General features: G+C 37.3%; 1 protein-coding gene across 2 annotated transcripts in view; it reads right to left on the reverse strand.

Annotated features, from left to right (window-relative positions):
* Positions 1–17740, reverse strand: part of LOC140339493 (heparan sulfate glucosamine 3-O-sulfotransferase 1-like) — a 95212-nt gene that overhangs the window by 49665 nt on the left and 27807 nt on the right. Inside the window, exon 2 of one of the 2 annotated variants that reach the window (XM_072424225.1) lies at positions 11564–11738. The exons of the other annotated variant lie outside the window; for it this stretch is intronic. The gene's annotated coding sequence lies outside the window, so the exon portion shown is untranslated. The remainder of the gene's footprint in view (positions 1–11563; positions 11739–17740) is intronic. 2 annotated transcript variants of the gene reach the window in all.

A 17740-nucleotide genomic window follows, 5' to 3' on the forward strand; every position in this document is an offset into this window, starting at 1 on the left:
GCAGCGCTGTACATTAAATAAGGGTTGCAAATGACAGAAACAAACAGTGACACAGGAGGAGGAAAGGACCCTGCCCAGAAGAGCTTACAATCTAACAGGTGGGCAAGTATCACACAATGAACCAGATTTATTAAAGCTGTTCAAGGCTGGAGAGGATACATTTTTATCTGTGAACTTGGATGATCCAGCAAACTTGGAATGGATTTCTTTTAGTCATTTATGTCAGGGCAGCTCCAGAAAAGTCTTGGAGCCATGCATGTGATGAGGTTATGAGAGAGGAAGTCATAAGTAGGTCATTGGAGGAGAGAAGAGACTGGCTAGGGTGTACTTTTCTATAAGGTCAGAAAGGTGGGACAAGAACTGCGGAGGGATTTGGAAGCAAAGCAGAGGAATAGATTTTGGATCTGAAGTTAAAGTTTATATCAGGGCATATGTCAATAGCAAAAAATTGGGGAGAGTAATAGTGGAGTAATCTATATACACAACATGAGGTTTCTCTTGGGTGGGATATTTGCCAACCCTAGTTATATGTAGAAATAAGAAAAAAAGAAACAACAGAAAGGGTTTTTATGGCAAAATTCCAGTATATTTTTCATATAGTAACGAGTACAATAGTACAGTGCTCAATATGTAAGATATATTGAGTAGGACCTTGGTTTCCATGGTCCAATTGTTGATTAATATCAACATTTCTAGACAGAGATCACCTACTTAATATCTTGTCATCAAAAGATGGCAAGACAGCTAAAGGCCAATGCAAAAGAATGAGGAAACAGTTGTTTTTTTAGTTGCATACCCGACGTGTTTCGTCCTTGATGGGCTTCCTCAGGGGTAGCTGTGTGCTTTTTTGCATATGGTCTAGGTATATTTGTAAAATATAGAGAGACATTAAACTTTTGTTGCACTACAATATCTAATGTTACCTGTGCAGTATATACTATCTGAAATCTGAAACACACCTCTCTGATACCCAGAAACAAATAGCAGACCAAGCCATAGGGCAGCACATAGGACCAAGCCAAGGCAGACCAAGCCATAGGGCAGCACAGTGGCTCAGTGATTAACACTCTGGCCTTTGCAGTGCTAGGTCCCAGGTTCGAATCCTGGCTAGGGGACTATCTGCATGGAGTTTGCAGACTCTCCCGTGTTTGTGTGGGCTTCCTCCAGGTACTCCAGTTTTCTCCTACATCCCAAAAACATGCAGTTAGGGTATTTGGCTCTGCCCCCATAAAAAAAATTGACCTTAGAATACATTAATGACATATGACAATTGGTAGGGATATTAGACTATGAGCCCCTTTGAGGGACAGCCAGTTTCATGACTATGGACTTTGTACATAGTAATAAGATGGCGCTATATAAATACTATGTAATAATAAAAGCAGCAAACAGCCGTTCTCATTATTGAATTTTATATCAACTGCTACTTCACTTCGATCCTTATTGAATCCATTCTATAAAACTACATATTGAATTTTATAACAAAATGGACATGTATTTATTGAGAAGTCGCCATTTATAAGTTTGGTGACAGAACACCCTTTGTCCTTACTAATTATGATGGTTTGCGTCAGGCAGCAACAGTAAGAATAAAGACGTTGTCGGTTAGTTTTTAGCATGAAAAAAAAACATATTTGGATAGATGGATGAACCCTATCAAATTGCTGAGTTGGAATTGAAATATTTTAGTAAGGTGTTTCCCTGCTAAAAATGCACAGTCTTCATTAATTATTAGTCTTATAATGTCACTGTACATCGTGTATTTAAGGATGCCCTCCCACACCGTCACACCATGCAATAATTACAGACAACAAAGTGTCAGCTAAATAAATATTATTCCACACAACAGCACAAACATCTTTTGCATATCTATGGAAGTAATACTTGCTTTTTACTTCATCATTAATACTAAACAGCGATAAGGGAATGTTTACCATGGGGGCTTGGTGTTCTAATGGTGTACAAACAAATATGCATACAAATGAGTAATTCATTCTTTATGAATAGTTTAAGCCAGTTAGGGAAATTCTGCTGCATGAAAACATTGTTAGTTTATAAAACTTCTAAGGATGTGAATCTTTACTGTCTATTACAAACTGTCAGCTCAGCTGTCATTTACCCCACACAAGCTGGAACATGAAAGCCATTGGTTAATTGGCTGTCTTGCAAAGCAGTTCTAACATTCTAGAGTGAATTTTTTTTATTGAGTAGGGAATAGTTTGAGTGCACTTTTTTTCAATATTGTAGGAAAGAATTAGACCCTTTTTTACAAAGGTATATTGATTTTTGTATCTCCAATGAGGGGGGGGGTCATCCTCTATTTGTCCTTTGTCAGAGTTAGATATTACAAATCCATTATTTTAGAGTTGTCATCAGAATTGGTGGTAAGGATAACCCACCTGACCGGGACCCCCTGTTCCTCTGAAAAGTCTTTGGGTAAAGAGAATTTCATTTGAAGGGATTTTCCACATTTCCTATTGAATTTACAGGACAGGAAGCAATGGATTCACTTTCTGTTTGCCCTTATTATCGAGACAGATTTGGGGGGAAAACCCATAATTTAGAGCATATGGTAAGAGAAATTCCCCCAACTGGAAAACCTTTTCCAGTGGCAACTCATTGGTTGATAGGAATTCGATTTGAAGAGATTTCGTTATTTCTTATAGTGTTTCCAGGAAAGAAGCAAAGAATATTGTCCGCATTCAGGTGTTAAAAATCAAATAGTTTTTACTTGAAATCATTAAAAGTGTTAGTATTGAAGAACGCGGCTCAAATCCATACTAACATTTTGAGGCACATGCGGCTGTTTCTCACGCAAGGAACAACAGCACACACCATTCCTCGAGAATTACAATAAATTCATACAACCATCCATACATCAGAGCAGGAATGTATCAGAGGTAGGTATACAGGTGGGATGGGGAACATATAGGAATAATTCAGAACTTGATTACTACCCATCCAGGTTCCATTTGCACAAAATACCATGAAGCCAACCGGCAGCAGACAGATGGACCACCGAGACATCTCTAGACACACGTCATATCCCACCACAATCACCGATATACCATACATTGCATGACCGTCCAACCACAAACATTACTTACCACTATACAAAGCATCTATTATTTTATCAAGCCTCAATATTTTTTAACTAAAAAAGCTTACTCTGAGCTAAATAATAGAAGATAAAAAAAAGATATTATGAATTATATAAACATCTACAGTTGTCCCCTCCTGGCACTAGACACCAAAATGAAGTTTTTTTTAATCCAGTAACCATTTCCCATTATCATCCCATCAAAACTGCAGAATTAAATTATTGCAAGAAATTGTAAATGTGACACTGCATGGTGTTCTTTAATAAAATGAGCAGCTACTGCTTGGCTTAGTAATTCCCCTACAAATTGCTGATTTATGTGAGGATTTCCTATCCTTTGCTCCCTTGGTATCTTCCCAAATAGATTGTTGAATACACAAAATCATGAATTCCAAACTTAATGTTTAATTTCAATAAAATGGATTATATGTTTTATCCCTCCTATTTGTGCTATTAAATTGAGCACATTCTAGGCAGGAGAACCGTAGGAGCTGTCTTATAGAGAGAAGTGCAATTCAATGAAATTCAGGGACGTCTGAACTGTAACCATTCTACTTATTTTAATTAATTTGTATGATTTTGAAGACTTATTGTTTGAATGGGTACCTAATTACTATGTTCTATTCTTCTTTTGCTTTCCCTGTTTTTCTGATCCCAATAGGTTAAAATTCAAAAGGTTTTTTTTGGGAGTGAGGAGGAGATAAACATGTATCACACATTTCTACTTCATCAATAAACTTTCCTGTGTTTTAATAGGAGCAGACATGACTCTACCCATCCTCTTCAACTGAGATATTAGAATGAAATAAAAATTTTACTGATGAGCCTTGTTACCATTTCTGTAGATCATTGTATTTTAAATTTGAAATTTGTTCATAACTGTCATGTAATGGTTATTATACTCACTAGATACCATTTATGAAGGGACTCCACAAAAAAAAAGCGACTTCCAATGCAGCCGTGTCCACAGAAAAATATATTGCCTATAAACTTTACATTGAACTCAGCATAACTCTGAAACAACTGGCATTCTTGCGAAAATTTCCTTGAACTTCCGATGGTTCCGCAAAATTTCGGCGAACCACGGACACGTTAAAACCCGCTCATCCCTAGTAATTACCTGGTTTCTTTAAATAACTTTTCCTAATGTTTGTCCACAGTCCCAGAGTTGGACTTCATGTTTGTTCCCCTTGCTAGTTATTTAGATGCTTTTTTAGAACCATCTCTACCTATGCAAAGGTTCTATATTAGAGACACAGATCTGTTTCTTAATCAAATATGATCTTTGATGATAGCAGTCTTTGAGAACTCTTGAGATGGAAAGTTTATTTGTAGCCTACTGCCCTTAGGGATACACTGTGGTATGATTTTATATCAAAAGAAGTTTCTGTTGGAGTTGTTGTGCATTTTATTACCTCTAAATCATTTTATAAAAAGTTTGCGGGGATTGGATGTTACTCTGTCCTAAATTGCTCTAAAAAAAGAGAGCAGGTATGGTTGGAAGTAAACATTTGCTCCATAAAGATGTCCTAGGCGGCATGCCAGAAGCCCATTGCAGTTCTTTATTGACTTGTGTAGATGTTACTGCTGAATCTTTACACTAGACAGGGATCCCCAAACCCAGGGTTCTCCAGCTTGCAGACTGCAAACACATATGCAAGGTCACACTCTGGTCAATTTACTCGTGCCTTTCAAGCCTTCCTCCATAAGCAGTTTGGGCAGAGCTTGGAAACAGCTTTAGTGGTCAGCATTTACATGCAAAGTTTCAAGGGTTTTGTTGAGCTGTAGGTTGCTGTTTTCTGCATCAATAGGTCAAACTGTTCCCAGTTTCCTTTAAACTAATCATCCCAAGTGTATATATACACATTAGTGCCAGTAGGCACTATGCCTGCCTATGACCACCCATTCAGAATAACAGGGTCATGAAGATAGGAGCAATTTCCAAATTACATTTGCCTTTTACCGCTCTGTTTTATCAGGTATATATCCTCAATTTCTGTGGACTAGTTCTTTAATTACAGAAATAACTAAATGATTTAGCAGTGTGATACATCAAAGAGAAAATATTACAGTACAGGATTTATCCTTATGGAGCATCAAAGAAAAGTATTTGCTTTGCAAAAGATTTAATGAACAATTCTGGTAAAGTAAATATTTATTTATTAAAAATAATCCAAATAGGAGATCAGATTACTGAGATTCATGCATGCTGGGATGCTTGTACATAGCTTTCAATCTCTTCCCAAATGCCCTGGGAATACAGAAACCTGGTGCTCCGATATGAAAATATCAGCTGTTAAAGTAGTTTTATCACAAAGTTAACACTTTGGGCCTGAATTATTAAAGCTCTTCAAGACTGGAGAGAATACACTTTTATCAGGGAAGCCGGGTGATCCAGCAAACCTGGAATGGATAGCAAATAGCAAATGACTTTAAGGAAATCCATTCCAAGTTTGCTGGATCACCCAGTTTCACTTATGAAAGCATATCCTCCCAACCTTGGAGAGCTTTAATAAATCAGGCCCATTAAAAGTACCAGTATCCTTGTGATACCCAGGTGTCTACCCAGATGTCCCTGCTGTTTGCACCTACTGCCGGTGTAAAGGTAAATCAACGCCCCATTCACACATTCTTTGCATGCTTGTACAATACAGTACCACTCTTAATGGCATGTCAATTAAGTTTGCCAGCACAAATGATTTTCAGTGTACTGAAACTAATGGAAATGCACAACTGTGAAAATGTGTGGCAATGTCAACTACTTGCAACTAGCTATCAATTTCCAAAATGATTAATCAAATTCACTAATGTTAGTCGGTTGCCATATAATGAGCGTTTCCTATACTGAAATTATTGGTGGCAGCCAGGTTGCCTTTGTTTAGGTAATTTTATTTAAAATGACATAAAATGTTAGCCTATGATATCCAAAATTGTGTTCTAAGTTCATCCATGTCAGTGTGAATGATTGACTAAAGCAACACAACCTTTCTTTCCTAAATTCTTATGATAGTCTATTTGATAAATAAGTGCAATTCATTCCAGATCGATAAAAACAGAGATCACTTTCTTGCCAGATCTTTTCTTTAAATAGGTATTTTAAATAATAAGCATTTGTTTTTAATGTGGGATTACTTCTTACATGATGGTCATAAGAAGAACTTATTTATATGAAATAATATTCTCTAGTAAATCAATTCCTGATTTAACAGAGTAATGGAGCAGAAAAGTCATACAGATAGTTCTTTCTGTGTTAAACATTATATTTTACAGCATCTTCACTTCCTATCAATATTTATGGAGCCTATGAAAACAGATTTAAATTAGAACTTGTAAAATGTAGACTATAAAATGTTAGGAAGAAGAGCTCCTGCTGAGAAATGGCCTAACACAATGTTTACAGCTTAAAGTGAACCTGTGCTTCGGCCATATTGGGTAAAGTAACCGTCTATTTTTATGTTACCAACTACTAAAATTCTTTGTCCAAGGAAAAAGCAACACTTTTATTTAATGGACATTTCTAAAACTTGGGGAAGGCAAAGGGAGATACAAAGTGTGTTATTGCACAAGGGCCCCAGACCCTTCTTAGCCAACAAGTACCCCTAGTCAGTGTGGATGGGGGGCCCAATCCAGTTCTGCATAAGGGTCCACTGTTTGCTTTGTCCACCACTGGCCAAAACATATTCTACATATTTTTGTTGCTGGCAAAAGAAAAGCTATTCTGCTCACCTCTCTAGCAGCCCCTTTTCCCCATCATGGTCTGTTGAAGCACTACAGCTTTGGTTAGGACATCCAGCACTTCACACGAAGCATGTCCAACATATTGAGTGCAAAAATTCCCACCATATTCTGTAGTTCCAACCTCCAGCTCCTACATCATTCACTTTGGCACCCAACAAGGTCACACTCCACATGTTGGGTGAAAAGTTGGTATTTCTTAACTTTTATAACTTATATAAGTTTAGGTGCAAGTAGGCAAACCTTGGGAATTTTAAGGCATACAATCAATCTCATATACATGATTCATATAAAAAAAAAATGAAAACATTTATTTATTCAAAACTTCATTAAAAAAACAAGAAGAAGAAGTTCGACGCGTTTCACGGAACAAAGTCTCCTCCATCTGGTCGGCCATATGTGAGATATGCAGCATACGCGGATCAGCAAAGAGGACACAAGAGTACATGATTCAAGATTTTCAAAGGTATTAACTAATAGATTATTAGGTAATACTCAATCCCCTTGCTGTAGTCTTGGTCTGCCCCTTTTTAAATCTTAAGAAAAAATCGTTTAGTTGATCTGGGTGATAGAATTGGGGAGCCTCTGCAGAAATAGATGCGGTTTTGTTCCTGAGGAAACTGACTTCATTCCGTGAAACATGTCGAATGTCTAGTCCCTATTGACACAATAGTTACCAAAGATGTGTAATAATTATTTTGCTGGTTTTATGTATTTTTAATGAAGTTTTGAATAAATTAATGTTTTTATGTTTTTTCTATGAATCATGTATATGAGATTGATTGTATGCCTTAAAAGTCCCGAAGTTTGCCTACTCGCACCTAGACTTTTATATGTATATCTTGATTATTATATTACCAGATACTAATACATTTAATATTGTATTCCTCTTGAGTCACCAAAGTTCAAAGCTTGGTTACAAAACTTTTCAATCTACCTCTGCTTTTCCTGCTGGTATGTAGATTAGAACATGCACCCATACACATGTATGGCCACACTTGGCTAGTAGGTAGCTACAAATATTTCTCTAGCTAATTTACTAATGTATCTGAAAATAAATGTGCATTTATTCAAAACACTGCACCTCTGTCCACTACCTTCACACCAATTAATCAAAAGTACTTGTTCAGTAACAAGGAGAGAATCTCTTGCTCAGGATTGAAGTTACTCGGGCGCTTGTTCTGTATATAGTGTATTGCTGCAGAGGGGGGGGGAGGGGTTATATTTTTTGGCTGTGAATACATTTGTGTGAAGTCTATTACTGGCTGCAGTCAGGACTTCTATCATTTTTAGTGACGTGCAGGACAAGCCAACAAACAAAACTTTAAGTATGTTTAGGTGACTTTTGCTTGGACGTCATTTCTCCTCCATAACCAAATGTGGCTCTCCAGTCAATGACAAGGGGCAACTCTATGTTTTATGCATGGACTGCATGTTTCTTCATGGCAGAGGGTCATTTTTTTTTTTTTTTGGAACATCATAGCTGCAATTGTTTTTTTTTGTTTTTTTGTACACGGAGCAAAATAAAGTGATAACACCATATGGTCAGCGAAGAATCAGGCTTCTTTCTTCTAGCTTTTTGCTGGACTACACTGCAATCTTTTAAAATGAAATTCCATCTACAATGCCATTTTAATAAGGCAGGTGCAGATTAATCTCAGCACCAGGAATATAAAATGATTTGCATTACAAATCCCCAAACCGACTAAAAAGTTGTTTTACAATTCAAAACACACAAGAATTACACACTCACTCAGCTGCATTAAAGAGGTTACCGAACAGGAAAATATACATTAAAATCAAAGACTCATTACATTATCCAGAATTAATCAAATATTAAAAGTTAACAAGTAAAAAAAAATTGATGAAGGTAATGGTGTGCAATAATTTGATTGCGAGTTCTTGGTATTGATACATTATTCATAGCAATCCATTGCAGAAGTAAAGCAGAGAATAGTGAGGTTTGATTAATGCGTTCTGGTCATACCACGAGACTGGATTCATCTTGGTTTAATGGGACATTAAAACCAAAATTAAAAAACACATTTTAAGTGTATATAGCAGTCCTTTCAGGTCTTCGAGGAACCTCTGCTATAATTACCATATCCACAGCTCACAGTATATTAGCATGGTGGTCATTGGGAAGAATGCTTCTTATATTGCTGGCCATGGGCAAAAATGTCACCCTTACATATAGGCATAAGAATATTGGGGATAACAAACTGACCTAAGTGACAAAGATTGCTCAAAAAACTACTAGCAAGCCCTGGAAGAACCCTACGGCTCCATGGAATCCTGGTAAGAAACATTGGTACATAGCATTGTTGCTTTGCAAGTATACTTTAATGAATATATGTATTTATGGAAAAATAAATCTCAAGTTACTAGGGATTCTAAGTCAATGATCTTTGATGGATTGATCTCCAACTTTCACTGACCATCAATGCAAGGGCCAGTTTTCCATTAAACACGGTTAGGGGTCTTGTCCACTCTGATGTTAGAGAACAGTAAAATATTTACTGTCTGGATTTATTTTCTACAGTTATTCAAGAACATTACTTGAAACAATTTTGTAAGGAATTGGAAAAAAAATCTGCCCTGGGTATCAAATACTTTTTCGTTAAGATTTTGCTTACATTATTGTTCATAAGTTGTAGGTTTTTAGGAGATTCTTCAAGAACCTAAAAAATTTACTTTAAGGGTTCCTCCGTAGTACAAAGGTTCTAGATCTTAATATATAAAGCCTTACTTGCCAGGATTTTACTTGCCTGCCTTAGCTGACTTCCCACTGGAATTTGTCTAAGTCCCGTTGTACCAAGCTCAACAAGGCGTAGACGTCAATGCATCCCTCGCATGACAATATTAGGTTAGATGCAGTTTGTATTGGAACTTTAAATCGATCAAAGCTTTGGACGAAGCTGTTTGATAAGAGATGGATCACAGCTTTTAGATATTCAGTTGTGTGTGCACAATTCAGTTTGACCTACATTTTGGCATTTTACATCAAAAAACAAAATGAATGCCTGGAAACCATGAAAAGGAGCTTCAAGCTCCTACTGTTGGCTTCAAAGAAAAATGCAAAATACTAATAAACAAATATTTTTTGTACCATGTTCCAAAAGGAGAAAAGAGTCAATGAGAGCATACAAACTCAGCCAATTCAGGCCAGACCAAACAGTTGGTAGCATTTAAGGAAAAGAAAGATGGGAATATGTCCAGCTGAATTTAGTTATGCAGAAGCCTAGGGGCACAAAGTTTAAATTTATAATATATTGAAACATAATCACTAAAATCTTCTATTATCTCTTAAATACATTTTTTAATCTGCAGTTTTATTTTTCTAATTATTTGATGATCCTTCGTGAAGGTTCCTTTTCAGGCATTTCCTATTTTAATGTGTCTATGCTATGCTCCTGTCTTTGAAGTGTGATCCACTATTGTCACCAGGAAACCAACTCCAACCCCAACCAACCAACCCCAAAGAAAGGCCATGCAGACATCATCAGCGGACTTCAGACATAAAAGACACAAATGAATGCAGCTCTTTAATCATTAATATATTAGTAAATGCAGATAGTGTAATTTGATTTTGCAGTCCCCTTAAGGGAGTACAAGAAGAAGAAGCCAATCAGTTTATTTACAGAATCCTGACTGATAAAAAAGAAAGGTAAAGGAAAGAGAGATGAACTGATCACTGTCATGGTATGACTTAGGTTCCAGAAGAGCGGCTTGATTTATGCTGGCCATTGATGACGGAGTAAATCCAGCAGCAAAAAAACTCCTGGAGAAATCTTTGGATTTAAGGTGAATATATTAAGCCAAGAATTTTTATTTTAATATTAGCGAGGGTTCTGCTTTAAATTTAACAAGGTAATTAAGAAATCAGTGGAGTGTTTAATTAACCTCAGAGGAGAAAATAAAGGACAATTAGATAAAATGAACAGCAATTGCCTTGTGTCCTATCAATATACCTGTGGTCTATAGGCATACACTGAAAAATAAAAAAAAGGAACCTTAGTCTGCCTTAAAATCTAAAAAGATTTTGTTAAAGCTTTCAATTTGCTTTTTTGACCAACAATTTACTTTCAACTGTTGTTTTTTTTTTTTTTTTTTTAAGGGGGCATACACATTCATGTTATTATCACACTCAGAGCAATTTAATAGTACAACCCAAAAGGACACACATCTCCTGGGGTGAAGATAAATGAAATAACATTAAAGTTTGGAATGGCATGTATTGACATATATATTCACTTAAAACAGTGGTCCCCAACCTTTCGGAGCTCGCGGACCACTAAATGCAAGGACTCCGGTCCACGCATGCACGGGACGGGGTGCAGTGTGTCACTCAAAGGGGAAGAAACTTCCCCCAGAGTGACATCAAGATGGAAGAAGCCACCCACTCTCCCATTGCAGGCATGAGCCAGAGACACAACCTGCCCACCACCCTGAGCCTGTGATGTTTACTGGAGACGTGGTCCGTGGCTCTGGCTGATGCGCCCGCCCAAGCGGGGTCCTTCTTCTGATCCTGCTGGGGGGCTGCAGCCACCTGACAGGTGTGGACCAGGGGTTGGGGACCCCTAACTTAAAGCATGTTATCTCCATGGATCTACCACTAAACTCAAAACAACTGTTTTGCTGGCTAAGCCCTCTCAACCTACCCAAACCATTCATTATAATTAGGTGAAAAACTTAGTCAAAAAATGAAGGACCTAGTACTTTACTTACCTTACCTCCAGAACCTTCATCACTTGGTATGAAGTCGTTCCGGGTTGAGTCCTTTGGAACCCAGGCCAAATCCGACAAGCAGCCACTCCAATCCATTGCAAGAACATCTGTTTCGTCTGGTCCATGTTCCATTGTCCGAAAAGATGATGACATAATTCTAGCCTGGGTGCTTCAACTAAAAGATAGAGGAAAACTAGTATAAATGTAACTTTATCCTTTACTTGTACATGTGTTAGCTTCACATAATAGATAATGGGGGGGCAGCATAAGCAGATGTCTCTTCTGCTGTATATGGAAGGTCTACTTTACATCTAAGTTCCCCAGTTGTACTCTACTTGTTCCTTGGAGTTGTTCTTTAAAATTACAAAGTTTTTCTAGTCTCACAGAAGAGTCGACTGATTTTTCTTCTAGGACTTAATTCTACACCAACTCAGTATTCTTGTGCACATAAACTGTATTAATGTCTGCTCCTCTCCAAGGCTGAGATCATTCTCTAGATGCGATTTTTATTCAATGGGAGTGATAAATGTCTCAATATTACTTGCTGTCCACTTGCTTTCAAATAATTTAATGTCCACTGCATATTTTTCATCCTTCCCTTTGGTGTTTTTCCCCAGTATGTAAATTGTTGAGCAATAAAAAGTAGTATTTTAAGAACTGATAAGACTAAAAGAGGAAAAAAGACACCCTTAGAATTTAACAACCACTATTTAAAGAAAACTCCTCACCAGAACTTGAAACCAAAACAAAAGCATGTATGAACAGTCTGTATAAAAAGCCTGCTAAAAAGGTCGAAGAGCAAGCTTGTAATATTTGCTAGTAAAATCACTTTGATTGACCGACTGGCAATTGACCTAATTTCTGACATCTTCATAATATTACTCCATGCCTCCCTGGTTGAGTCTTTTGTTTTCCTTACCAAGAACCTCCCAGTGCAATTCTTTGTTGGGACGATATCTTAAAATGTGTATAAAACAACAACTTTGGATTAAGTGGTTAAGGGTTGGACCCTCTACCCAATGGTTTTTGCAGTCTTAGTTCCCACTGCTAGAATTACACTTTCCATTTATACCAGTGACCATTATGAAAGAGACAGAAAGAAGAAGAAATCCAACATTTTAGAGCTGTCATGAGAAGAAAAGGAGGAACAGATATTCTGGTGGTCACAGTGTAAGATGGGAATTCTCTAACTTTAGCATTGGTTTCAGAGGAAGAGACATCTCACCAGCTGTAGCCATACTGAAAAACTTCTTTGGATGCATTTGCAATGGCCTTGTAAAAATGTTATAAACCTGAAAAGAGCCTTCACAAAACTCCTAAAGAAGGTATCAATCTGTATGTATTGTTAAGATCCTAAAAACTCTTACACAAATGTACAGAAATCCAGCAAAATGGACCCCACCAACAGGTTCCTTATTTCAGAAGGCACAGGCTATGTGTCTTCTGCAATAAAATAATTGTACCTGCCTGTCCGGACTAAACTCACCTCTCTACGCTCCTTTCAAATTCGGGATCTTCAGCCATCTTGATGGGCAGGAAGAAATGACACAACTCTTGCACTTTTGCATGTGTGCTTATTCTCAGCAACCACCCATGCTGGGATTACATTACAAATTCCAGGTTGCGAACAAGCAGGTAAGTTTGTTTCATTGCAAAATGGATATAACCTGTTCCTTCTGCAATTAGGAGCCTTTTTTATTTTTGGTTCGGTTTTGTCTCCCTAAGGAATAATGAGCAAAAATCTGCACACAAGTTGTGGTATGTTCTCTCTTTATGGTGTGAATCTAAGCAACATTTTTTTACCAGTTTTGTGTAGGAGCACCCACACAATGACATGCTCATTAAACAAAATCGTGTGCCCTGTAAACTGCTGTTAGCAGCTACAATCACACTGATTCCCATCTTGTGATCACTGTTGTTTGACAGCAATCACCTATTAAAGCAATGTTGTAAAAGCACTGCCTAAATATGCCAGAAACATGATGAATCATTGGACTGCACCTTCCTCAAAAAAATATAAATAGCATTTTTATTAAGTATGTAAAAATAATATTATAATACCAGTAATGAATTGGTTAAACTATTACAAGACAAAACGCCCGCATACAAGAGCTGTAAAGACATAGTGCTATTACTAGGTTTAGAACAGAAACTTCATCCCTAGTAAAGCTGAATATAGTTTTTTTTCCTTGCTCTTTGACCAGTATATCATTAATATTATCCAGTATTTATATAGCGCCGACATAATACGCATCTTTTTACAAAGTCTATAGATATGTGACTAGCTGAACAAGAATAGGAGAATTTCTGATTTCATAAGAACCTGACCACATGGGGTTCTGCTTCAAGAAAGATCATTATCCACTTAACTTATTTAGGACAGGTAGCACATTTAGAATTCATTGCAGACATTATCATACCTATGAAGGTTAAACAGCCAGAGTCTTGAGGGACTGCATATGAATATGTTGTTGGAGAATGCATGGCGTTCTTCGCACATAGCCAGACAAATGGTGAGCGTGCTATCGGCATTACAGAAAGATGTGCTGAAACTAATTTTATCTGACAAGGGATCCTGGAAAGCTGGCCTGAATGTCATCATTAAACTAATGTAGCACTATGTATCGTCCAATCATAACGTACGTCAGCAAAGCAATGAGTAACATGAAAACTACGCTTCTAGGGGGAAGGTTATCCAAGCCTGAAACATATGAAATTCTGATGCCATGCAGAATTATAAATGGCAGATTAACCCTTTTAAATCTTTTTACATGAAGGTAACTCTTTGAAGCATTTTCAGAAGAGATGTTTAATGAAATGCAGAAATTGTCTTTTGTATGCAAATAACATGCAAATTAAACTTTAAAATAGGCCAATCAAAATCTGCAGATACAGAGTATACCAAGTGAGGACTATTTGCATACAAAAATCATTTTTTTGCGTCCCATTAAGAACCTTCAATTTTAAGAATAAATAAATTACTTACTAATTAATAATAAATAAATTACTCCAGTCGAGGGAGAGATGATTTTTATGTGTCTGAATAAATTGTAAGTACAAGACTATACTTGGCTTACCAAATTTTACCAACATTTTTATTTTGATTATTATGTTGTAAATGTTTTTTTTTGGTTTGTAGAAAATAATTTTTTTAAGGATTGTAATGTTTTAAGAAAGTCTCCTGAAGAAGCAGACTAAAAGCTGTGAAATGCGTTGAGAACAATCTTTTTCAAGGCAAGGGGTTGTAAATTGTGAAATAACTTTATATTGTATATGTACATATATATGTGTTGAATATATTTATTGTTTTATAGTAATATATGATGATTCGATGCCCAAAAAGACTCATTAAATTTGGAATCTCTTTTCTAAATAGTATAAATGGGATGTGGCATCTTTTTTCCTTTTCCTTGTTAAGAAAGATGTAAAATAGAATTACATTTTGTCTAGAGTAGGAGAAAGGCCCCTTTAAGTTGGTGGACATAGAAAGAGTGTTTGTTGCACTGGTGCTTCAGAGGAAGAGGTCCCTCTTAAAGATAGATAAGGAAATAATTTTTGTCAATGACTCTTATTACAGAGGCAGAATATGTTCTTTGCTCAACAAACCCCTAGAATTTGTTTGAAGAACCCTGGCTATATGTACATGATGAGTGTGTGGGTATACTGCATACCCTGATGTCCAGGAGCTGGACACATCAACCCGGCTTGCATTTTCTTATTATTCAGTAAATAATTTGTAAAAATTATTTTAAAGTTAAAGTTTAATCGGCTTATATTTTCTTGACTTGCTGCAGCTTCTGTTGCACATTGACCCTGATTTATTAAGGTTCTCCAATACTGGAGAGAATACACTTTTATCAGTGAAGCTGGGTGATCCAGCAAACCTGGAATAGATCTGGTCCAGGATTGTACACATTTGCTAACATATATATAATCACTTCTAGGAAATCCATTCCAGGTTTGCTGGATTACCCAGCTTCACTGATGAAAGTGTATTCTACTCAGCCTTGGAAAACTTTAATAACTCAGTGCCATTGTGAGAACCTAACAGTGAGGACTGACATCAGAACAAACATTTAACCATTGGAGAGGTGCCTGAATAACTGTGGAAACTGTAAGATCGCAGTTTAGCTTTAAAATTAAACTTTAACAGCCATATCCAGCCAGAAAAGTATGCAGACTGCCAAGCAGCTAAAGTCAGTTTTATCCATTACTCTTTACTATATTCAGATTTTTTTTATATCTCAACTGTTCACCCTAAATCCATATAATTCTACAAGGCTATAAAAGCTAAAACCCGCTAATAAGTTTATGGGCTGCAGAATAAATCTAACACAAAGTGAGGAAGATCGTACAAAACCATGCAGAAAGGGTGTTGGATGCAACTTTGGCTCCTCGTGCTGCAAGACTTTTTTTTTTTTGAAACTTTAAGTGGAACCAATTATTTACATTATATAAAAGGGTGGCTAACCTGCGGCAGTAAAGAACCGCCTGGAGCTTCTGAGCAAAGAGAGATAGGCGGAAGGCAGACATGACCAGGAGGAAACAGAGAGAAGGTAGAATGGAAGGGAGGTTGGGTTAGGGCAAAGAGAAAGGTTTAGGGATAGGGCAAAAGTTTGAAAAAAGGGGGGAGAAGGAAAGGGCTAAAAAGGAGAGGAAGGAGGAAGGGGAATTTTAGAAAGAGGGAGCGAGCTTTCCTTACACCCACCCGCCCTTGGGATAGTCGGGAGTTGATGGTAGATGGCGGTTGGGGTCCTCAGAGGGCATCTGTAAATTAGGGAGAACTATCATAGGTGTGGGATCTCCAAAAATGTTATGGTTTATTGGGGCTACCTTTATGGTGGTTTAAGGAGGGGCTGCAGGTAGTGTATTTGTTCTCGAGCCGGTGGGGTCTCCGAGGGCTCACAACCAGGAAGGAGTAGTAGTTGAAAGGGGTACATGTGAAGTTAAAGGTTAAGAAGTTCAAAAAAAGAGGTAATCGTTATTGTAATTTATTATCATTATTGTCAAGGTGTTACAGTTATTATTTCAAAGATTTGTTGTTGTATAAAAAAAGGTAATATGTGTTTTAATAAAGCGGCCTTATGACTATTTTCCCACAAAAGATGGAGAAATGATGGGAAAATGGGGGTGGAGGGGAGTGAGAGGGGAACAAGAGAAAGGTGGTGTGTGTATGGGCGAACCTCCTGGCTACCCGAGTCAAGACTGAATGGGAAATTCACAGCCTCCTGGGATACGTACATCACAAGGCCAGGATGGCTGCTCTTTCTGCGCATGTTGGGGCTTTCCTTGACAGTAAACGCATGCGCATTGAGATCAGCACATTTTTACATTTTTAGAAAGGTGCATCACCTGATCTTACGCCTGTGCAGTGCGAGATGAGGGAACCCAGAAGAATACGGAAGATGGTGGTACAGACTGTACAGACTTCACTGGAAAGAAGGAAGAAAGACAGGATGGCAAGGAAAATGGTAAAAAGATTGCAGAGATTGCCATTGCTGAATTTTTATCTAGCTGCAACCATTGAATGGTATTTGTTATTGCAATGGCATCAGTACGGTGAACTTACTTACCTGGAACAGGTTTGAAGACTTTTTATATCATATTTAAACTTATTGTAAACAGAGAGTGTTAGGCAACTAGTTTACTAGTTTAGGTCAGGGACAACCCGCCTCTACATTCACTCCCCACTGTTTTGCTTTTCAACCTTCACTTCACACATACAAAAAAGCTTTCGAAAATATAAGAGGCACCAAAGGTGTACAAACCTGCAAGCAGCTCTGCAACTAAATGGGTCTATTCTAAATAGGCACAGCTCAGGCACTTCTAAGTATCTATTGAGTATCCATGCCTCTTATCAATTCCTACAAGCCATTGAGACAGTATTCCATCATAATGATGGTTCACAAAGACATTCAGCATACAGTCATTTAAAAAAGCTGATGCAGTTATAAGTTCACATCTACATTGCTGCACTTATACCTGCTCAGTGCTCAATGAGTGATTAGTTTAGTACGTTCTCTTTCCACGTGCCCAGTTAAATCCAGTTATCAATCAGAAAATGAAATGGGAAATGATTGGTTTCACTCAGCCTTGTGCATGGCTGTATAAAGCCACTGGAGTGAAAGTTTGGAACAATTTTCCCTGTGTGTTTTCCTTTGATAAAAAGCCACCTAA

The sequence above is a fragment of the Pyxicephalus adspersus genome, chromosome 10, assembly GCF_032062135.1.
Source record: "Pyxicephalus adspersus chromosome 10, UCB_Pads_2.0, whole genome shotgun sequence".
Taxonomy (NCBI): Eukaryota; Metazoa; Chordata; class Amphibia; order Anura; family Pyxicephalidae; genus Pyxicephalus; species Pyxicephalus adspersus.